This window comes from Aethalodelphis obliquidens, unplaced genomic scaffold (assembly GCF_003676395.1).
Source record: "Aethalodelphis obliquidens isolate GAN/ISIS:26980383/991018 unplaced genomic scaffold, ASM367639v1 scaffold6, whole genome shotgun sequence".
NCBI classification, from domain to species: Eukaryota; Metazoa; Chordata; class Mammalia; order Artiodactyla; family Delphinidae; genus Aethalodelphis; species Aethalodelphis obliquidens.
In genome coordinates this window covers 71,256,922-71,280,034 of record NW_020837950.1, presented here as the reverse complement: position 1 = coordinate 71,280,034, position 23,113 = coordinate 71,256,922, and the positions used below count along the sequence as shown (strand labels likewise).

At 45.7% G+C, this 23,113-nt stretch overlaps 1 protein-coding gene and 1 long non-coding RNA gene across 9 annotated transcripts in view; one reads left to right on the top strand and one right to left on the bottom strand.

The window, feature by feature from the left end:
• Positions 1-1,059: 1,059 nt before the first annotated feature.
• Positions 1,060-20,345, bottom strand: LOC113619120 (uncharacterized). 3 transcript variants are annotated; one of them, XR_003432293.1, is made up of 4 exons: positions 20,205-20,345; positions 9,455-9,587; positions 3,011-3,091; positions 1,060-2,139 (listed from the first exon to the last, which is right to left on the bottom strand). It is a non-coding gene; the product is annotated as an uncharacterized LOC113619120 (long non-coding RNA). The 3 variants fall into 3 exon arrangements; XR_003432294.1 differs by lacking the exon at positions 1,060-2,139 and adding an exon at positions 4,001-4,036 and having other exon boundaries at positions 2,483-3,518; XR_003432295.1 differs by lacking the exon at positions 1,060-2,139 and adding an exon at positions 4,001-4,036 and having other exon boundaries at positions 2,483-3,091.
• The window catches only part of ELF2 (E74 like ETS transcription factor 2), a 95,825-nt gene continuing 90,759 nt past the window's right edge, over positions 18,048-23,113 (top strand). For 3 of the 6 annotated variants that reach the window (XM_027103739.1, XM_027103736.1, XM_027103738.1), the window contains exon 1: positions 20,629-20,786. The gene's annotated coding sequence lies outside the window, so the exon portion shown is untranslated. Of the gene's footprint in view, positions 18,313-20,542; positions 20,787-23,113 lie in introns of those variants that run through there. The other 3 variants (XM_027103735.1, XM_027103745.1, XM_027103734.1) reach the window with 3 other exon arrangements.

Below are 23,113 nucleotides of genomic sequence, written 5' to 3'. Positions count from 1 at the left end.
CAGATGAAGGCACTAGACACCAAGGACTTGATGCATTTTTGTTGAATGACAGGACAATTAAATGAGTGAATGAATGAATGAAGAAATGAAGAAATGAATGAATGAAAGGTGCTAAGGGGAAGAATGGAGGAGACATGGAACTCAAGTTTGGATGTATGTATGTGCTCTATGAGGCATAGACTCAAACACTGGCAGCTCCATCCCCAAGTCAGAGACTAAACGGTTGCCTCATCTCTGAGCTCTTCTGCCTGTGGTGTGAGCTTCGGGAGAAGCTAAGCGTGCTCTCCTAGTCACAGCAGACAACATCCAGGGCTGGAGGCAGAGACCAAAGCCATGAGGAGGTGACCTGCCTCTGCGGCCACGTGGCCAGCACGCTGCCCCAGGATCATACTCCACCGTAAGTGGTGACAAACTGGCTCAAATAAAACCTCTCTTTGGGTAACTATAAATGCTAGATATCCCCAAAAGAAGGTGAGTCATTTTAGCGAAGGTCGCTGCTGTGGACACGAGTCCTGGTTCCTGTAGATCCTCTGACCCAGTCTCCCGAAGCAGAAGCAGCTGGGCGAGGCTGTATCCAGAGGGACCCTCCCTTCTTGTCCCCACAAGTTCCCACACATGCTTACACCATGTCTTCTCGTTCGTTGAAGGTGGTCCATGTGTGGGTTCCTTCGATCTTAAACAGCGAACCAATTCGGAGCACCCTACTGTTATAACAAACATCTTGCATAGACGAGGTGGAAGCAAACTGAAGGTCCATCGGCTGGTGAAAAGGATAAACCAAATGTGGTATACACATAGAGTGGAATACGATTCAGCCTTAAAAAGGAAGGAAACCTTGTCACAGGCTACAACGTGGATGAACCATGAGGACGTTACACCAAGTGAGATGAGCCAGTCACAAAAAGGCAAGTACTGTAGGATTTCACTTACCTGAGGGACATAAAATAGTCACGCGCACAGAAACACAAAGCAGGAGGGTGGTTGTCAGGGGCTGGTGGGGAGGGGAAGTTGTTGAATGGGTACAGAGTTTCAGTTTTGCTGGTTGAAAAAGTTCTGGAGGTCTGTGCACCACAATGTGAATGTATCAATACTTAACACTACTGAACTGTGCACTTAAAAATAGTTAAGATGGTAGATTTTCTATTATGTATTGATTACCACAATTTAAAAATTTAAACATTATTAGAAAAAAATCTTACATAGACCGTTCAGATCTGGGGACCGTTTGATTTCACTGCAGCTGAAACTTTTCTCCTTGTACGTCTCGATCATGATGGTTTATAAGGTGTCTGTCTCTAAGCCCTTGGGGACAGTTATAGTGGTTACACTGCTGCTAAACTTTTATAACAAACAGAACCCTTTTTACTATGTCAAACGTGAAATTGGGTTCCCAAATGGTTTCATTTTCAAATCCAAAAGGGATGGTTTAATTTTACATCGGTTAGTAACACCTTTGGCTTTCTAGGTTACAACCATTTTTATATGTTATCTCATTCAATCCTCATAACAACAAACTTCGGGGAAGATAAGGTAGATATTATAATTTTCATTTCACAGATGAGAAAACTCAGGCTTAGAGAGTATATGTGGCTTGTCATAAGTCACAAATCCAGTTAGCAAATCTGAGTATGGAAACCTAGACCCCCAAACTCCCAGGACAGAGCTCTATGCTATGCAAGTAATGAACATAGTAGGTACCGGTTCACTTTCATTTTGGCGTCCTTAAAGTTGATATTTTGGTAAAAATCACAATTTCATGAGGAAGCAAATTTCCCTCTTCACCATGAGAATCATATCTCTGGAACTTATCAGTTTGGGGAACATGAGAAATAACTAAGACACCTGTGTTCCACTGGTCGCAATATAATTTAATTGGAGTCAAGGTCAAGGACACTTTACAAACAAACTTTTGTAAAGTGATGGCGACTTTACCCTCACTTCTCACAGTACAGAAGGTCAGATCTGGGAGTCTGGGACTGGGCTTTGTCCATTTGAGTCTGGGTCACAGGGAACAGGGCTGAAGTTGAGGGTCAGGCTGGGAAAGAACCCTGAGTGGCCGTTCACAGTGTGGCCTTGATGCGACCCTCATTCTCCATTCTATGAGTGTCTCTGTCCCAAATGCTGCTTTCTTTTCTTTTTCTAAAAAATTTTATTGGAGTATAGTTGATTTACAGTGTTGTGTTAGTTTCAGGTGTACAGTGAAGTGACTCAGTTATACATATACGTATATATATTCATTCTTTTTCAGATTCTTTTCTCATATATAGGTTATCAGAGGATATCGAGCAGACTTCCCTGTGCTCTACGGTAGGTCCTTGCTGGCTGTCTATCTTATATATAGTAGCGTGTGTATGTTCCTCCCAAGCTTCTGATTTATCCCTCCCCCACTGCCCGCCCCGACGTTTCCCCTTTGGTAACAAGTTTGTTCGTGGTATCTGTAAGTCTGTTTCTGTTTTATATAAATAAGTTCGTTTGTGTCATTTTTTTCCCCAATTAGATCCCACAGATGAGTGATATCATACGATATTTTTCTTTGTCTGACTTACTTCGCTTAGGATAATCTCCAGGTCCACCCAAATGCTTCTTAACTGGCATTTTTCCCCTTCCTATCCAGTTATAATCAGATTAGAATGCAGAAAGTTATCCTTGGTCCCTCTCTGCCCCTTCAGCAGCTAAAGAAGAAAGCAATGGAACTGTCATCAAGGACAGGGTACATATTTAAACAAACATTCCCTTCTGTTAAAACAACTTAAAAAAATGTCAACATTAGCGTAGCGAGATGGATATATCCTGTCTACTGAGAAAGCAAGGGAACTTGGTTTTGTTGACTTTTAAAAGAGTGTTGATGTTCTCTAAATCAGAAATATTAGGAATTTAAAAGGTATTAGACATCGTTTGGGGAAAGGAAAGTGAGACAAATCTAATTTTCACAAAGTCCTCTAGAATTTGTTTGTTGACCCCGCATTTCTCAGAAGCTTCCGTTTACAAAATTTTCGACCTGCACACACACCTACTAGATTTGCTCCCAATCATGTCAAGCTCTTCCAGAGCTGGTTTTCTTTGAGAACGAGGTAAATTGTTCGGATGCGCACTGAAAGTTTTAAACAGAAGAGGGCACTAGGTCAGAGAGCATCCAACACCACGCTCACGAGAAATGCGAGAGAGCCGGAGAGTGGAGGAGAGGGAAGGGGGGGCGCGCGTGGAGGAGGGAGAGGGAAGGAGGGGCGCGCGTGGAGGAGGGAGAGGGAAGGAGGGGCGCGCGCGGAGGAGGGAGAGGGACAAAACCGAAGCGGAGGGATGGAAGGACAACTGATTGATGGGGATTCATAATCAAGCCCAATTGCAGCTGCAAGTCAGGAAGGAAGTGAATCTTCACGTGATTTCCCTTTCATGTTAGAAAGCAACAGGGATTTGGTGCAAGGCTTGGGGCTTGAGGTCTTGTGCGTGGTACTCAGAAGAGAAGAGGGTGGCTTGAGAGGACTGAAAGAGGTAGATAGCGTGCTGAACCTAAATGCTACCTGTGAACAAAGGAAACAAGTTATTGAAGAGATCCTGTCTGTGTATTCACTGTGTATATATGACAAAGGCTAGACTCTGATGAAACACATAGTTTTGGTCTTACTGCCAAATTAGCTCTATTTAAAAAAATTTTTTAACATGGAAGTGTTTCTGTAAATTTTGTAAAATTCTATCCTAGAAGGAAAAATACTATACTGCTTTTGTCCACGTTGGAACATTCCTTTTCAAATATTTTGGGTAAATTATTGGGAGAAGTGTCAGAGGATTTAGCTTTTCTGGTTAAACCTAAAAAGGAAAACTTCAGAAAATGATGGCTTTGGAACAGATATTGGAGTCATACAGTTCAAGATAAATACCCCAGTATCCCATCATAAGAATAATTTCTTGATTCTTAGGTTGGAGGTTTTCCTTTCCTGGGAAAATTGCCCACATTGTCCTTTACCCCCCTCTCCCCAGGATGTGCAGAAAAGGGTTAACTAACCTCTTCCTGCTGTAAGAAAGTCTGTCCAGAGCAGTACTGACCATCGATAATACAGTGCCAGTTATGAGTGTAATTTTCAATGTTTTAGTAGCCACATTAAAAAAAAAAGGAAAAAGAAGCAGGTGAAATGCATTGTCTTAGTATATTTTATTTAATTCATTATATCCAAAATATTATCAAGTCAATATGTCATCAGCAAAAAAACCTATTACTGAGCTCTTTTACTGTTTTGGTATAAGTCTTTGAAACCCAGAGTATTTTGCACTTACGGCATATGTCAGTGTGGACGAGCCACAGTGAAAGTGCTCACGAGCTGCGTGTGGCTAGAGGCTACTGTACTGAATAGTGCGGATCCGGAACATATTATTTTTTGGTCATGAAAAAATAAGCAACCAATCCGTGAAGTGGCAAATTTAATAATGTGTCTAAAAGATGCACTGCCAGGACTTCCCTGGGGGCGCAGTGGTTAAGAATCCGGGACACAGGTTTGATCCCTGGTCTGGGAAGATACCACATGCAGTGCAGCAACTAAGCCTGTGCGGCACAACTACTGAGCCTGTGCTCTAGAGCCCTGGAGCCACGACTGCTGAGACTGTGTGCTGCAACTACTGAAGCCCGCGCACCTAGAGCCCATGCTCCACAACAAGAGAAGCCACCGCAATGAGAAGCCCGCGCACCGCAACAAAGAGTAGCCCCTGCTCGCTGCAACTAGAGAAAGCCCGAGCACAGCAACGAAGATCCAACGCAGCCAAAAGTAAATAAATATATAATCTTATATATAAAAAAAAACGCACTGCCTATCTATAAGTCTAATTCTACCTTAATGTTTTTCAATTTTTTGTGTGGTAAAATAAACATAGTGTAAAATTTAACTAGTTTTAAACGTACAGTCTACCTCAACTTTTAAAATAATCTGTTGCACAGTTACTAGAATACCAAATATGTTTTTCACTCAGAACATTTACATAGGGAGCTTCCCTGGTGGTCCAGGGGTTAAGACTTCGCACTTTCCATACAGGGCGTGGGGTTCGATCCCTGGTGTGCCACACCGTGCAGGCAAATAAACAGATATTTTTAAAAAAAGAATGTTTACATAATTTTCCCCCTCCTGTGCATATAAGAACAAGAAAGTAAAGTTTCAGTGTGAAAGTAATATTTTTTTCATTTTCAACAAAATTATTTAACTACTTTTGAAACACAAATTTGGGGAGTCATTTCCCCACTATCTAAGAATCTCGTAGACACCAAACTCAAAACCACTAAGGGAAAGAAGAAACTAACACACCATTGTAAAACAATTATACCCCAATAAAGATGTTAAAAAAAAAATAAAATAAAGTAAATGAGAGAAAAAAAAAACCGCTAAGGGAAAAGTCTAAGAGACTGGTATCTGAGGAACAATAGCTGCTTTCTAGACTAAAAACAGACATTAAGGAAAAAATTTATATTAGTTTTGTAAATATTGAAATAGTATTTTAATTATACTGATGATGCTATTATGGGTCTTACACTTCTCCATAAAGATCAACATTTCTCTCACTAATAGGGCTTCCTCTATTCTTCTTAAGTAATTAAATACAAATGGAACTAGAATATTCACAATAGTATAACTCAAACGATCCAGTGAACACAGGGTTTTAATTCTATTTTTCATTTCATCTACAATTTTACGTTCAGAACGGAGTGAATTGTACATGAATAATGTGGTATTAACCCTTACTGGAAAAACTTAACTTTTATATTGTCTGAGTTGTATGAACTTAACTTTCCTAAAACTTTTGTATTTTTGAGCCCTCTCTCTGTAAGTTTTGCTACCTCATGTTGCTCTGTACAGATGACTACGGTTTTTATGGATTCTTTGAACTCAGAATGGTGAAGCAAAACAAGAAATGATTGAACATGCTTGTCTGCTGAGGACACTTTGGTGGTTGCCCCCGCCCCCCGCTCCCACCCCAGTCCTTTGGGCACACCTAGAAGTCAGGTCGCATCAGATTCTTCTGCCCTAGTTACTCCGCAGCCGGGGTCGCTGGGTTAAATACGTTCTCCCGTTATCTCAGCTGGCTTGAAATAACCTACTGAACTTACACCTAAATACCAGAAAAGTCAGTCTAGAACCAAATCATTTCCTGCACGGTTGTTCATCTGCTTGTCTTTGCTGCCAAGTTACCACGTCTCCTTTTTTTCTAAGATGATCTTTAGACACTGGCCATTTCATGGATTTGCTCTCTTTGTCAATATTTATATTTACCAATGAGTTTTTATATTTGTTACTTCATAGAAATAAAGATTTTTAAAATTTTGGCTAAAGATTTCCCTCGGTAAAGAGAAGGGTATCCTACTCTCCCTTTAGGAGTTTCTTTACCCTCTACTCAGATGCACAGGCTCCGGACGCGCAGGCTTAGCGGCCATGGCTCACGGGCCCAGCCGCTCTGAGGCAAGTGGGACCTTCCCGGACCGGGGCACAAATCCGTGTCCCCTGTATCAGCAGGCAGACTCTCAACCACTGCGCCAGCAGGGAAGCCCTCCTTTCTTTTCTTTTTTAAAATTTATTTTTAATTTTATTTTTTCCAGTTTTATTGAAATATAATTGACATATAACATTGTATAATCTTAAGGTGTACTACATAATGATTTGATATATGTATATATTGCATCTTTCTTTTCCTACTCTCCATTCAATTTAAATGCCACTGAGTTCAACAGTGTCCAAGCAGCCCTGGCAAAATTTTGGGCTCAGAAATTTACCACGTGGAAACAGCAGCAGTTGTACCCTATCTATAAACTTACAATTCTGCCCATTCAACTAGGATATTTGTAGACACAGAGAGCCTTAGTAGTACCCTCTACAAAGCACCCTCCAAAGTTCAATGCTTTAAGTCTACAGACTTGCTATCCCTGTCCAGGAAGAAGCGGTCTGTGCTCTGAGTGTTGCTTTCTCAGTTTTCCCTCTTTTGAACATTCCTTCCTTTCGAAAGAATGTTTATCTTATTTTTTCCCCCACCCATGGTATATTTAGGTGCATTGAGGAGACCTAGGTTTATTGTTTATTTGTAAGTTATAAGGAAACGAGGCCCCCTCATCCATCCTGATGGTGAATTGACATAACATAAAGATCCTGGAGCTGGGACAAGGATATACGTGGCTACGTAGTGGCGAGACAAGGACATTTTTGGAATTGTATGTATGGGAAGAAGAGTATGTGTTTTAGTGTATGTGGTAGGGAAGGCAGCAAAGGATATACTGAAAAAGTTTTTTCTTCCAAAATTTTTCTATTCTTCTGGAAAGAGCACTCGTGGTATTGGTAAGAATTCGTGCACTCTCTCATCTATGAGGCCCGTGCACACAGTGCAGATGTGAGCCTGAAGGCCACAGTATCTCTCATGCAGCAGCTGGCTTGAGAGAATAAAGTGAAACTGGCAAGAGAAGCAGAGAAGAAAGATGGAGAGGGGGGAACCTGCTGAAAGTAAGAGGTCTTGATACAGTTGTCCTTCCCTGTCCTACAGTTCGACGTGTGAGCCAATAAACTTGTTGCCATAGTTGGCTAAGCTGGCTCAAATCAGCTTCTGTCGTGTGCCACCAGGGGTCCAGCTAATTCAATGTGTAAAGTGAAAAGTTCTTTCTCCTTTTACCTTCTTTCCCGAAGCTACAATGACAGTTCTATAACCTTCACCTCTAACTCACCGTCAGCATACACTATTCCTACCATACTGAGAATGATCTTTGCATTTCATGGAGGCTGGAGATCAATTAACTTTATAATTTTAAAAAGGCGTGGACTTCCCTGGTGGTGCAGTGGTCAAGAATCCGCCTGCCAATGCAGGGGACACGGGTTCGAGCCCTGGTCTAGGAAGATCCCACGTGCCACAGAGCAACTAAGCCCATGTGCCACAGCTACTGAAGCCCGTGCACCTAGAGCCCGTGCTCCGCAACAAGAGAAGCCACCGCAGTGAGAAGCCTCTGCACCGCAACGAAGAGTAGTCCCCGCTTGCCGCGACTAGAGAAAGCCCGCACGCAGCAATGAAGACCCAACACAGCCCAAAACAAACAAACAAATAACTAAATAATAAACAAATAAAAACTTCCCTGAAAACCATGAGGGAGTTTGGGTTTTTTGTTTGTTTGTTAGTTTTTGTTTTGGGTTTTTTAAATAAAATTTATTTATTTATGGCTGCGTTGGGTCTTCATCGTTGGGTCTTTGTTGTTGCGCACGGGCTTGCGGCGAGCAGCGGCTACTCTTCATTGTGGTGCGCGGGTTTCTCAATGAGGTAGCTTGTCTTTGTTATGGAGCACGGGATCTAGGTGCACGGGCTTCAGTAGTTGTGGCACGTGGGCTCAGTAGTTGTGGCTCACGGGCTCTAGAGCGCAAGCTTAGTAGTTGTGGCGCATGGGCTAAGTTGCTCCGCGTCCCCTGCGTTGGCAGGTGGATTCTTAACCACTGCGCCACCAGGGAAGTCCCAGGAGTTCGGGTTTTTAAAAAAATAATTTTAAAAGGTGTGGATTTATCCTATTGTGTTTTAAAACTTTAAAAATAGCCATGTGTTATTTTTCTAATAAGAAAAAAGCTAACTTTATTCTAAAAAACTAAATCTTCAGATAAGAAAGGATAAAATTCAAATCTCTGTTTGAGGACCGTTGATTTCTGGATAGGTGTTAGAATAAAGCAAAACAATCTCTGCTTTAAAGTATTTTCCCACACTTTGCTCAAAATTGTTAACACAGCAAGGAAGTTCCCTTCTTATCATTTATTTCTGCTCTCATAGTAAAAGTGGTCTGCCTGGCTTTGTAGGCAAAGTGCTCTACTGTTTGACTTTAAAGTACTTAAAAATGTTTTTTTCTTATTTTCCCTCCATTTTGCTCAAAGATGCATAATGTTGTAAATAAGCTACCTTTATCTTACTATTACTACTAATGTAAACCAGATGGGATTGGGGCCTTCCCACCTTCAGAGACTTAGGAAAACTTTGTGCTGGCACCCACGTAAATTGATGGACTGTCAGAGTCCGGATCCGGTTTTGAGATTTCTGTGAATCCCTGGAAGCTTGCTTCCTCAGGGCTCCCTGTGTCGCTGCCCTAGGCCAAGATGGACGTTAGGAGCACTGTCTTCACTGTTTCCACTGAATTCCTTATCTGCCAAGTACTGCGTGAGGTTAATAACTTTGCTAAGGGTTTGTGAGGTCGCTGGACGGATGCATCTCACAGGGCACAGCCAGCTTTCTGTCATCTCAACAGCTCAGCCTTCCCAAAGCCCTGTCCACTGCAGTCAACAAATCCCTCTCCTTGTTCTAGGCTGGGCAGTGCTTCCTCACACTTGGGTCTCAGCTTCCAAGCAGGCTCGCCATGGAATTTTCCCAACAGAGGTGGGTCTCATTCCTAAGAGAAAAGATCACACCAGTTGCTAGGAGAATAATGTTTTCCCATTTGTTAAACTAAGACAGAGGAGTATTTGACACCTACCTGGGTCCACAGAGCTCTATCTGGCTGACACCTCTGTCATCTATCTCATTCACTGGAAAGGTTATTTCGGTGATGCTGCCGTCTGAGAGTCTCCCTTTCTCTCTCTCCACGTGGTCCTTTTGAAAGATGTGAGCTGTAAAAAGGGAAAAACCTTCCTAATAAGTACACGTATGGAAAGAATTATCTCTGATCATGGAGTCTTTTATTTTTAAATTAATTTTTACTGGAATGTAGTTGATTTACAACATTGTGTTAGTTTCTGCCGTACAGCAAAGTGAATCAGCTACACATAAACACATATTGACAATGGAGTCTTTTAACTAATAGGCTCTAGTCCTCTCGTCACGTTAACTTCCTAAGCATCATGTTTATTATTCGTCACCAAGGTTTTGAGGTCAGTTGGTATTATTATCTTTATTTAAAAGACAGGAGACCTAAGATAGAAAAAAAATTGTAATCAGTTACAAATCTAGGATTATATATTTCTTGGTGTCCTGGAATCATTTCCAAGGTGGTTTCAAACCACAGATCATGAATTACTAGCTTTAAAGATCAGTTTTTATGGTACAAATGTCCTCAGTAAAACTCGGAGAAGCCAAAGTCAACATTTACCCCCAAGTAATTCACATTCCAACTCTGGTACGTGAATAAGTCCTTATTCAGGAAGTTCTTCAGCGCCCCCTGGGGGAGTGCTTGCGATGAAGCGTTGTGCTGCCCAAGATGGTAAAGACGGTTTCAGAGGGTAGGAGAGCCATTCAGGTATTCATGGATACACACTGCGTTTATTTCTTTATGAACTTGTAAAAATTAAATCCATGTAACAAGAATTTGGAGGGGGGAAACATTATCTGATTTTCGACTATCTTTTGAGTGACATATGCACCGGGCACTATTTTGAGTCACTGCAAGGGCACAAAGTTGTGAAAGATAATGTCCCTGCCCCCAAGAAACACGCAGTAGGGAGGACACAGTAGTGAAATGATAATAATGATAATGATAATACCTAACCCTTACAGAGTACTTGCTCTGCGATACTAAGTGCTTCTCATCTAATCTTTTACAAGCAGCAGAAGAAAGTAAGACAGAGAGATAAGTAATAATAACAGGTAATATTTATAGAGAACAGACTTGTGGTTGCCAAAGGGGAGGAGAGTGGGGGAAGGAAGGACTGGGAGATTGGGATTAGCAGGTACAAACTAGTATATAGAGGATGGATAAACAACAAGGTCCTACTGTAGAGCGCGGGGAACTATAGTCAATATCCTGTGACAAACCATAATGGAAAAGAATATGAAAAAGAATATATATGTATGTAAACTGAGTCACTTTGTTGTACAGCAGAAATTAAACACAACATTGTAAGTCAACTGTACCTCAATAAGATTTTTTTAAACTTTTAAAAGTAGGTAACATTTATTGAGCACTAACATATGCCAAGACACTTTTCTAAGTGCTTTATATATGTGTAAGCGCATCTAATTTTCATGGAAAGCCTAGAAGGTAAATAGTATTATTTTACAGGTTAACTATCAACAATTTAACCCTTACAACAAGCTTATTAATGGGGCCTTATTACTGTTCCTTTTTGCAGATGTAAACCGAGGGGTAGAGAAAATAAGTGATTAAATAACTTGGCCATGGTTACATATCTAGTAAGTGGTGGGACCAGAAATCAGAATCCTATCACCTGTGCATTTAATTTACAGGAAGTCAGCCATATGCACTGAGACTAAGAGAAGGATTTAAATGGGGAGTCACATGCTTCTCAGCTGCCACACGCTTTGGAGGGACTGTGTATGGGAGATGAAGAGCTGTCCTGGGAACTGCCTGGCGGCCCAGCGGTTAAGACTCAGTGCTTTCACTGCTGCGGGCCTGACTTGGGGAACTAAGATCCCACAAGCCTCGTGGCACCGCTAAAAAAAAAAAAAAAAAAAGGAACTGTCCTGCTCAGTTCCTGTGTCTTTCCCAGCTTAGACATTTTGCCAAGCCACGGCTGACTTTAGCTTTAGCTTTGTAGTGCTGAAGGAGAGTGCCCTTGACCTAGGGAGAGCAGTAATTGCTCTCTAAATTGGCACCTTCTTAGGAAATTTCGAGAGATCTTTTGCACTATAACATTTTTTGTCCTTGCTCGCTGACTTTGGAGCCTAACTCCTGTGTAAGATGTAAGCCTGCTGTATACAGTGATGATAAACTGAGGACAAATACAGCATCGTTGACTCAGGAAAAACTTCATGGAGGGGCTTCCCTGGTGGCACAGTGGTTGAGAGTCTGCCTGCCGATGCAGGGGACGCGGGTTCATGCCCCGATCCGGGAGAATCCCACATGCCGCGGAGCGGCTGGGCCCGTGAGCCATGGCCGCTGAGCCTGCGCGTCCGGAGCCTGTGCTCCGCAACGGGAGAGACCACAGCAGTGAGAGGCCCGCGTACCGCAAAAAAAAAAACCACAACAAAACAAAACAAAAAAACAACCAAATTTTAATATTCTAAGCTAGAGGAGAAAATTAATTCTTTGTATTCTCTCCATAAAAATACTATTGCAAAATCATCACATGAAGAAAAGAGAGTATGTGGCCAATGAACCTAAGAAAATTATTTTAGAGGCATGTCACGCAGTTGATTAATTAAAAATAGTACAGTATGTTTTAATTTTCTTTCTCCACTCAGGCAACCAAATAAAAATGCAGCCTTTGTAAGTGGGCTCTGGGATTCTCTAGTAGAATATAAGCCACTTTCGGGCTTGTTGAATTGTGAACTGTGCTCCTTTGCCGACCTCGAATCACGGGAGAGCACAGAATAGGGAGAAGCCAGCCCGACCTCGCCCTCGGCCTTGGAGGTACTATTTGTGAAAGCCAGCTTTCCTCCTTGAAAGGCGGATAGCAGTCCCTACTGCAAGGCCCAGACTGGGGGTTTCATGTGAGGGAGAGTTTATCTGGGCAGCCTGAGGAGTGTTGAGAGCAGGGAGTCTGGAGCCAGCCCGCTTAGGTTTCCTGCCTGGCTCCGCTACTCACTTGCTGGTGGGCTTGGAAAAGTTGTTCTACCCTTTCAGTTGCCTCAGTTTCATAATCTGCAAAATGATGATAATACCTTCCTGACTGGGTTGTTATGATTAAAAAAAAAAAAGATTAAAAGGAAATACATGTTTGATCAACACTACCTATTAAGATGATGCCAGATTTCCCAAGCATTTTGTTGGTATTTAGGACTCTGATCTCGTGTAAGTACAGATATTAGCAATTACTGTACTTATTCATAGACTCTTGAATATTAATTTGAACCACAGAACTATTTTTATTTCCCTCTCTCCTTTACGTTATGGGAGTTTCCAGTCTTTCCTATAGGTTCACAGTATTTTAAAACTCTCAATTCCTCTTCCCATCTATTCCATTCTTTTCTGTCTGGGATTCACATTTTAATTATGGTTCTCCTGTGACCTTTTATCCTCCATATTGATTGGCTTCTTGTCCTGGCCTTAAATTTCCCTCTTTCTTTTTGCTTAGCAGTCAGTGTCATCAGCAGATATGGAGAGCCTACTCAGACACAATGCGGCAGACAGGAAGAACAGGATACAGGAGCTACAGGGTGGAGTAGAGGGAATATGCCGGCAACCAGAGGAAAAGGGAGTGTCTGGAGAGGCAGATAGGGAGTGCGGCCAGAAACACTCAACCATCTGCAGCAGTGCCTTCTGTCACAGGCAGAACAGGGATGCCAAACAGAGGGGAATAGGGCTGCAAGGTGGCAGCAGTACCCGACGAATCTGGGGGGGAATGGGACATGAAGCTGGTGTCAAGGCTGAATCAGAGGGCAATACTTTTCATCCGTGATGTTTGGACATGAACAGTTGAAACAAGGCTGCATTTTAGATGTACGTGGTCAAGAGCACAGGCTCTGGAGAATTCAATCTCCAACTCCACTGTCTACTGTGTAACTTTGAACAAGTGGCTTAATCTCTCATAACTTCAGCATGAAATGTAGGATGGGATAATTATACAGAATTCATAAGATTTTTTTTTTTTTTTTTTTTTTTCCGTACGCGGGCCTCTCACTGTTGTGGCCTCTCCCGTTGCGGAGCACAGGCTCCGGACGCGCAGGCCCAGCGGCCATGGCTCATGGACCCAGCCACTACGCGGCATGTGGGATATTCCCGGACCGGGGCACGAACCCGTGTCCCCTGCATCGGCAGGCGGACTCTCAACCACTGCGCCACCAGGGAAGCCCAAGATTTTTTTTTTAACATTTATTTATTTGGTTGTGCCGGGTCTTAGTTGTGGTTTGCGGGCTCCTTAGTTGTGGCAGGTGGGCTCCTTAGTTGTGGCACGTGAACTCTTAGGTGCGGCATGCATGTGGGACCTAGTTCCCTGACCAGGGATCGAACCCGGGTCCCCTGCATTGGGAGCTCGGGGTCTTAACCACTGCACCACCAGGGAAGTCCCAGAATTCATAAGATAAATGAACACAAAGTATCCAGTGGTATACTGATAGGGGCCAATATTATAGTCATTATTGCTGTTATTGTTTACTACTGCTAAAATAATGCTGCCCACTCTGATTAGCTGACCAGTAGGAAAAATCCCCAGAGAGGAAGGCAAATAAATAATGGGAAAAGCAAGGCTTTTGGTGTGCTTTTCTAATCTTTAGGGAAATGAACGGAAAGGAAAATTTCAATTAACTCATTTTGCCTTAGCAGCATGGAAGAAGCAGCTAAATGGCCTTGAAAACTAGTCAGCCTGCAGATATGGAAATTTATTTCAGATCTTTCTCCATGGAAGATATTTACCTTTGTGTTTTAATTAACTACTATAGCATTTATCCTGAATTTTATTAAGAAACCAATTTCATTCAGAAAATTTAAAGAGTAATGTAATCTTAAATCACTAATAAAATGTCTTCATGTACATTTCATTTGGACTTTTAATTTTTTTTTTTTTTTAGATGTTGGGGGTAGGAGTTTATTAATTTGTGTATTTATTTTTGCTGTGTTGGGTCTTCATTTCTGTGCGAGGGCTTTCTCTAGTTGTGGCAAGCGGGGGCCATTCTTCATCGCGGTGCGCGGGCCTCTCACTATCACGGCCTCTCTTGTTGCGGAGCACAGGCTCCAGACACGCAGGCTCAGTAGTTGTGGCTCACGGGCCTAGTTGCTCCGCGTCATGTGGGATCTTCCCAGACCAGGGCTCGAACCCGTGTCCCCTGCATTAGCAGGCAGATTCTCAACCACTGCGCCACCAGGGAAGCCCCCTGGACTTTTAATTTTATAACAAAGATAAGGAGGCAAAATCTGCTTACAAAAATTGCTTTTGACATGGAAACTATTAGAAATCCTAACAAGAATAAAGTGTAATCCATCTTAGACACTTCAAATATTTTTAAAAAGCAATAAAATGTTCTTTTTTTAAAAAAGTATTTTTGGCTGCACCGTGTGGCATGTGGGATTCTAGTTCCCCAACCAGGGATGGAAACTGTGCCCCCAGCATTCGAAGTACGGCATCCTAACCACTGGACCGCCAGGGCAGTCCCAAAATGTTCTTTAAAAGTAACTTATTTGTGGGCTTCCCTGGTGGCGCAGTGGTCTTCCCTGGTGGCGCAGTGGTTGAGAATCTGCCTGCCAATGCAGGGGACACGGGTTCGAGCCCTGGTCTGGGAAGATCCCACATGCCGCGGAGCAACTGGGCCCGCGAGCCACAATTACTAAGCCTGCGCGTCTGGAGCCTGCGTGTCTGGAGCCTGTGCTCCGCAACGAGAGAGGCCGTGATAGTGAGAGGCCCGCGCACCGCGACGAAGAGTGGCCCCCGCTTGCCACAACTAGAGAAAGCCCTCGCACGGACACGAAGACCCAACACAGCCATAAATAAATAAATAAAGCAAACTGTCAACAAGTAAAAATAAATAAGCACTATTATATTTTTTAAAAAAGTAATTTATTTGTGGATGGAATTAATACAATGCTTCCAACTAAAGCACTATTCTAAAGAGACGACTGCTTTTAAAATATATCAAGAACTTAAATTATGAAATGACATTAAATACTTATTTTACTAGAAAACATTACATGGTAAAATTACACCTGCAACTCATGATGATTTGGCTTCCCTTCTATATTAAAAACTTTATACTTTCTGCTTGTTTTACCTGATTGCATTTGACAGTACAAATGTCATTCTCAAGAATTGTTTCATTGGATTCTGGAAACTTCACACGTTCCTCCAAAATTATTTTGGTTTTCATCATTCTCTCAGGCAGGCCTCTTATAACTTGTTTAATATACAGTGTTTAAGAGATTCTGACTCGTAAAAGGCAAGATGGTACCTAAAACAAAACATGAGTTTGGGGACTGGGTTCTTTTACAGACCCAGAATATGGGAGAGTTATGAATAATCATCTTTGGAGACGCCCAGAAAGGGGCCGTGAGAGGTGTGGATACAGTGGCTCACAAATAAGGTAGGTTAACACCGTTATAGAACTGGATAGTTGCCCAGAACCGCTTATTCTTTAAAGAGAGACAAAAGAAGAGATTTTTCTGGCTGTCCTTATAAAGTCTACATGGTTGTTGGTAATCTGGGATTTACCCACCTGCAGTGAGGGAATCCAACAAGTTTTTTTTTTTTTTTTTTTTACGCGGGTGTCTCACTGTTGTGGCTTCTCCCGTTGCGGAGCACAGGTTCCGGACGCGCACGCTCAGTGGCCATGGCTCACGGGCCCAGCCGCTCCGCGGCATGTGGGATCTTCCCGGACCGGGGCACGAACCCGTGTCCCCTGCATCGGCAGGCGGACTCTCAACCACTGTGCCACCAGGGAAGCCCAGGGAATCCAACAAGTTTAAAGCCTGTGTCAGTCACTCAAAATTCACAGCTGCGGCAGCTCTTGTGACACACGGCTTCCAACGCGGCCTTACTGATCCTCATCTTCGGGTGTCCGTGTCTTTGTGCAGTGCCCTCCCACGCTGAGTTACGAATGGTTTGTATGACCAGTAGAACAGGGCATAAGTCATGGTGCATGACTCCCGAGGCTGGTCAGAAAAGACAGCATGGCATTTCTTTGTCCTCTTGGGTTACCCACTTTGAAATGTTATAAGGGAATACAGCCTTATTTAATCAGCTATAACTCAAAGTGCTCAAGGATTTGCCCAGAAAGAGAATTTCCAGTTTGGGAGGGGCAAATGATTTACTGGCTACCACTCAGAGAATTTAGTCTTCTCCTTCACTCCTCGTGTTGAGTATCACTCCTCCCCTTAAGGCAGGTGCTAAGGGGTCCTTCTTCCACTTAACGTTCTGATATAAAAGTGGGGACAACCTCTTCCCTTGGTTAGCCTATCATACTGAAGACAGGCTGAGTAGTCCTAGGAAGATCTTAAAAAGAGACTTTCTTAGATAATTAGAGAAAACAAAAGGGAAATAGAGAAAAGTACAAGATTACTGTACTTAGTACATATATTATATAATCTTACTAATATTTGGTCTATATATATATATGCATGTATATGTACATAAATGCACAGAAAAAAGTCTGGAAGCTTAAATGCTAAACTATCATTTATGGTTACCCGTGGAACAGTGGAGGTATGGGATGGCTGGGTATGTGTGGAGGGTGAGGCATGGAAAGGAAAGCAGAGAAGGAAAGGAGACTTAGCTTTTTTAAAAGTCTATTTTGTATTATCTGAAAATTGATGATGAGAATGTATCAATGAATCACTTGTATAATTAAAAAGTGAACTGTGTAATATAAAAAACAGAAGCAACAGCAATCTAGTTACCACGTAGAGCTCTCCTATTCTGCGATTATTCTAGGACTACTGGCCACATCAGCCCTTTCCTACTGAATTCTTTAGAGTGCTTTGCTACAAACTTTCTGGGTTTCTTTCTTCACTGGCTTCCACAAGGGATGTGTCTTTCCAAGACCCACTGTCAAAGAGACATCAAATTTGGCACCTTCAAGGTCAAGAGAGCAGATTGTGGGACTTCCCTGGTGGCGCAGTGGTTAAGAATCCGCCTGCTAAGGCAGGGGACATGGGTTCGAGCCCTGGTCCGGGAAGATCCCACATGCTGCAGAGCGACTAAGCCCGTGCGCCACAACTACTGAGCCTGCGCTCTAGAGCCCGCGAGCCACAACTACTGAGCCTGCGCTCTAGAGCCCGCGAGCCACAAGTACTGAGCCCGCACCTGGAGCCCATGCTCTGCAACAAGAGAAGCCACCGCAATGAGAAGCCCGCGCACCACAACAAAGAGTAGCCCCATGCTCGCCGCAACTAGAGAAAGCCCACGCGCAGCAACGAAGAACCAACGCAGCCAAAAATAAATTAAAAATAAAAAAGCAGCAGATTGCTCCATTTCCTATTGTACCGGTCAGTGAGAGCAACACTAATTCTGGGTAGCAAAACACCCCAAAACACAGTGCTTAAAATAACAATCTTTTTTTTTTTTTTTTTTTTTTTTGCAGGTCACTGGCTTCAAGCTGGGGGTGGTTCTAGACATCCCCCCCGCCATGTCTCTCATTCTTCTTGTACTAGCAGACTTCCCAGGCATGTTCTTCATATTGTGAAAGGCACATGTGAGAGAGGCAAGCAGCAACATGCAATACCTCCTAAGGTCAGGCTCAGAACTGTCACACTATCACCCATATTCCTTTGGCCAAAAGCAAGTGGAATGGTCTAAGCCCAACGTCTGTGGAGTGCAGAAACAGTCCGTCTCTAATGAGAGGAGCTACAAAACCACATTTCAAAGGGCGCGCATGGAGCAGTGAAAAATCGGGAACACTAATGTTATTTACCACTGTTTCTTCCTGGGACTTTCCAGCTTACTTCCAACTGACGGTAGAGGAGATACATTTCTTCTCATGTTAGCTGCAAACAGGAATGATTTGCCCCAGCAGGTGAGATCTGTTCCTAACTATAGAAATCAGGCGTTGTTGTTGCATGCTCCTTAATATGCCATGCTAGGGTCATGGAGATGCAGTAGTGTTGATTATTAAGTCCTTACAAATATCAAAGTGGATAATGGTTCCCTTAAATGATAGGTTTTTTATTTGTTTGTTTCTTAGCAGGAAAAAGGGGATTAGGAATACTGCCCTAGAAAGGGTGCTGTTTGTAGTGTTCTGTTTAATGTGCATAAAAGGTTTCAGTGTTATAAGGCTTTATAAATCCTTTAGTTCAAAAGAGTGGCAAGAATCGCTATGTTTTACATACAACTCAGGAATCCATAAAACTTCATCTGAGTTCAGGGGATCTCTATGACTAACCCTATTTGCTATCCAGATTTCCCCTACGTTTAAAAGTAAAAATCTCTTAAGAAGTACCCAGAGTTGCTTTTTAGGATAGGAGAGAAAGAATGCCCCTCTACCCCCCCTCCCCCGCCCCCGCCTCCGCTCCCCGGTAAATAAACAGGCATTATTAGCTTAAAAAAAGAAAGAGATCATTAAATTCTTCGGCTCTTCAGGGACTTCAATCAGTAGGGCCTTTGACGTTTGAGCCCTACTCTAGGGTTATCTCCATGGTTCCCACGTCACTTTCAAGAACAGATACCACTTGTATTCCTCTGGGTTTCTTCTACGCTCAGGACTGGCTGTGGAGCCGCAAAAGGAGTGAGTCTGGAGCCGGGAAACGAACCTGGCGAATCAGTACTGCGCCAGGTCCACCGGAGGGCGGCTGCAGGAGCCCGAGAGGGGACCAGAGTCGGTCCCCACGCGCACCGGGACAGTCACTGTTCTTTGTTAAACAAATACAAGCCAATGCGGCGCCGGCCAACTGTAGTGGTGGGGGAAGAGATTGAGGCGTTTGTGTGCAGAACTGGGCGTAAGAAAGATCATTAATGAGGCGCTCCAAATGCAGGACAATCCCGGGCACCGTGTCATTGGCTTTTGTGCACTTGAAGGCGCGTGAGTGCCCTGCTCAGAGGTTCCCCTTTGTGTGAAAGTGGGGAAACCAGAAGCATGCGGCTACAGCTGGGTTTTCATTTTCGAATTCGCAGGCACCAAAATCCTCCCGCGCTCACCCACTCCCTCATTCTCGCGCCGACGATCCTCGGACTTAGGGTACTTCTCCGTCCGTCGCCGACCGAGCGAGCAGCGACAATGGCCCGGGGCGGGCGCCCGCAGCTTTCGGGGCTGAGCCAAGGGACCGCCCGCCGCGCTCCGCAGCTGCGCGCTGAGCCCCGCCGCCCGCCCGTCAGTTAACGCGGGCACCAACCGCCGCGCGGCCCGGCCGTTGGGCGGGTGGTAATTTCTGGGAATGGGGCGGGGTCCGCGGGGGTACTAGGCCGGGCGTTTGCAAGCGAGCAGGAGGAGGAGGAGGAGGAGGAGGAGGAGGAGGAGCCGGCGGCGCGGAGGGGCGCTAGGCGGCCGGGGCGGGGCTCCGCGAGCGTCACGGGCCGGGGCGGGGCCGGGGGCGCGCTCCGGCCCGCCCGCGGCCCCACCTTCTACTTAGCCCAGGCTTTGGAGTCCAGACGGGAAGGACCCGGGCTAGGAGTTTCAACGACCTCCGGCCCCCACTGACTGTCAGGCTGCCTGAGTGCAGAGCAATCCCTTGAGGAGAAGGGCGGGAGTCCGGAGCTGGGGATGGGGTGACAGCCGGCGCCCGCGTGGGACCTCAGAGAGTGGCGAGGGTGTGTGCGTGCGCTCCGGGCCGGCGGCCGCTGCAGGTGCACGCGCGCCCCTACACGCCTGCCCGCGCTTGGGAGCCCCCGCGCCAGTCCCGGGCCGGGGCCGGAGTCGGGAGCAGGATGGGGGAGCCCCGAGCAGGGAGCGGGAGAAGTGGCGAGAGTCTTTACCTGAGAAGGCGTGCTTGGGAGAAGTTGGGGGCTACAGGGCGGGCGAGATTCGAGAGAGCCATCGAGGCCTGGTGGGCGGGCTGGTGGGGGCCGAGGGCGGCGGGTCCCGCGGGGTATAAATAGCCGGCCCGGGTTTGACAGGCGCGGCGGTGACTGGCGGTGCCGCCCCCCCTCGCCGCGTGGGGAGGGGAGGAGCGCTCTGAGCGGGCGGGGTGGGGGAGGCGGACTCGACTGTCCTGTTGGCGGCGGCTGGAGGCCGAGGGGGAGGAGCCGAGGCGGAGGGAGGGGGCCGGGAGCGGGGCGAGGGCGGGGGCCACCATTGCTCCCCGCGCCGGGCTCAGTGTCGCCGCCGTCGCCTCGGCGGTTGGGGGGGCTTGGCGGGGCGGCGCGGGCGGGGGGCTCTGCGTGGGGCGGCGCGCCGCTGTTTTGTCTCCTCCTCTCCCAGTGGAGCGGCTCGGGCAGCCGGGGAGGCCCCGGCTCCCTCCGGACGCCCGGCCAACGGCGGCGGCGGCGGCGGCTAGTCCGCGGCCCTGCCGGGAGGGAAGGCGACGCGGCGGTCTTCCTGGGCGACGCGGAGAACAGGTAAGAGCGCGCGGGCCGCCGAGGCTGGTGCGAGGGAGCGCGGAGGGTGCGGCGAGAAAGGCTCGCCGTCCCGAGTGCCACCGCCTCCCTCCGCGCCCCCGCCCCGCGCCTGTGTTGTTGGCTCCGGGGTTTGCGGAGGGTTTTCCAGAGGCTGTGGCGGTGACACCGGCCGGGAGCTGGGGAAGGAGGCTGAGTGCCCCCGGGCAGCGGTCGGGGAGCGGGACTTGGAGAAAGGGGAAGGCGGGCGGCGCGCCCGCCCGCGGAGAGCGCGGGGCGCCGGGCAGGGCTGCGCGAAGAGGTTACGGACCCCGGCGGGGGGGATGGGCCGCGCGCAGCTGGTCTCGCAGTGTTTACACCGCCGCGCGAGTCACCTCTGCCGAGAAGCGGACTGAACTGACCCGCCTTATCCCGCGAGGAGGCCAGGGCGGGGGTCCGGCTCCGGAGGAAGCGCGTCCTGGGAGGGTCGGGGAGGGCGGGAGGCTGCGGCCGGCGCCGGGGCAGGGCGGCGAGCCCGGGGCGGGACCTGGGAGGCTCCGGCCGCGTGGGGTGGCGTGGAGGACTGGAGACCAGTTTCCTTCCCCTTCGGGCCTCATCGCCGCCTCTTACCTTTCCTGCCCTCCGGTGTTAGCTGGCACGGCAGGTTGTACTCGGTCATTCTTTTATTCTCGCTCTGCACGCCGGCCCCCTGCTGCCACTTCCCCCTATCCCCCCGGGAGTGGGGAGGCTGGGCTCTGATAGGAATCTGCTTTTTAAACAAAACAAAAACGGGCTCTGTAACACGCGCGTCCAGTGACCGCCTTCTGGATCCTCTCTTCGCGAAGCTGGCCCTCAGGGACCTTGCTCCTGGATGCTGGCGGGGTGTGGGGGGGGGGGGGGGGACGCGGGAGGAGGACGGTAAGGGCTCGGCCAGGGCTGGTACTGACTGCCCGAGCAGCTTTGCGAGCTTTGCGAGCAGGGCAGCCGAGTCTCCTCTTGCTCTACTTGGGCATTTTTATTCCATGTCAATAAAGGAAAATATTCCAGTACCCCAGGAGTAATCCAGGTTGCATAGTTCCTAGTGTTTCCCATGTGCCAGCGTTCCGGGCACTCTTTTTTCTAGGAGCTGGCTACGGTGCAGAATAGCCTTTCTTTACGTTCTTAGTACTTCATTAAAGGAGTAAGAGGGGAACACTTTATTGTAAAACTGAATTTCACCCCCTTTTTTGTCTTCATGAACATTTATTTCAGCCGTGTGGTTTAAATTTTAATCCGGTGACGATAGAACAGTAATCTGGTGTTTGGTAATCAGATTTGCTTTTTCTTTTTATCTGTGGGTCTATATCGAGAGGTAAATGATGTACTTTGTCTAGTGCCATAATCACAGAATAGTGACAGAATGCACAGAAGAATGTATGCTTTACTAAGATAGGTTTGGATATTTGAGCTTCAGAGTTTCTTCCTTTCTTCCAAAGGTAGAATGACTTTATATAAGACTGGAAACTATTGAATTACATTTAAAGGGGTTTAGGAATAAAGTTTAAATATGATGTAATACAGTTTACACAGTGAGCTCATATGAATATTATTCTCCTAGTAAACACACGAAGTAGAAAATGATATATCTTGGGCATTTGAAATTTGAAAATTTAATATCAATCTGTTTTTTAAGCTTAGTGGCTGAACTAATTGCTTTGATGAATCATTGCTTTTAATTTCAGACACATAAATTCATTTACAAAATAATCACAGTAGGTTGGAAAGAATTTGTAACTTTGAGATTCTTCTGTCCTAAGTAGATAGGTGGGTAACTGCAGCTGTGGTAGGGCCTTACCAGCGCTGATGGCTTCACCTGCTCACAGATCGTACACCGAGGTTTATTGCTGTTGTTGTTGATAACAGCTTTATTGAGATACAATTCACCTACCATTCGATTCACCAATTTAAAGTGTACAGTTCAGTGGTTTTTAATATATTCACAGAGTTGTGAAACTATCACCATCATCAATTTTAAACATTTTCATCACCCCCCAAAAAGGAGCCTCATACCCATTAGCTGTCACTCTCAATTTCCCCCCAGAACCCCCAGCCCTAGGCAGCCGCTAACTACTTTCTGTCTCTATAGATTTGCCTACTCTGAACATTTTCTATAAATGGAATCCTGCAATGTGTGATCTTTATAATTGCATTCTTTGATTTAGCATAATGTTTTCAGAGTTCATCCACATTGTAACGTGTCATTATTTCATTTCTTTTTACTGCTGAGTAATATTCCATTGTATGGATATACCACATATTATGTATCCATTCATTAGTTGATGGACATTTGAGTTTCTACTCTTTAGCTATTA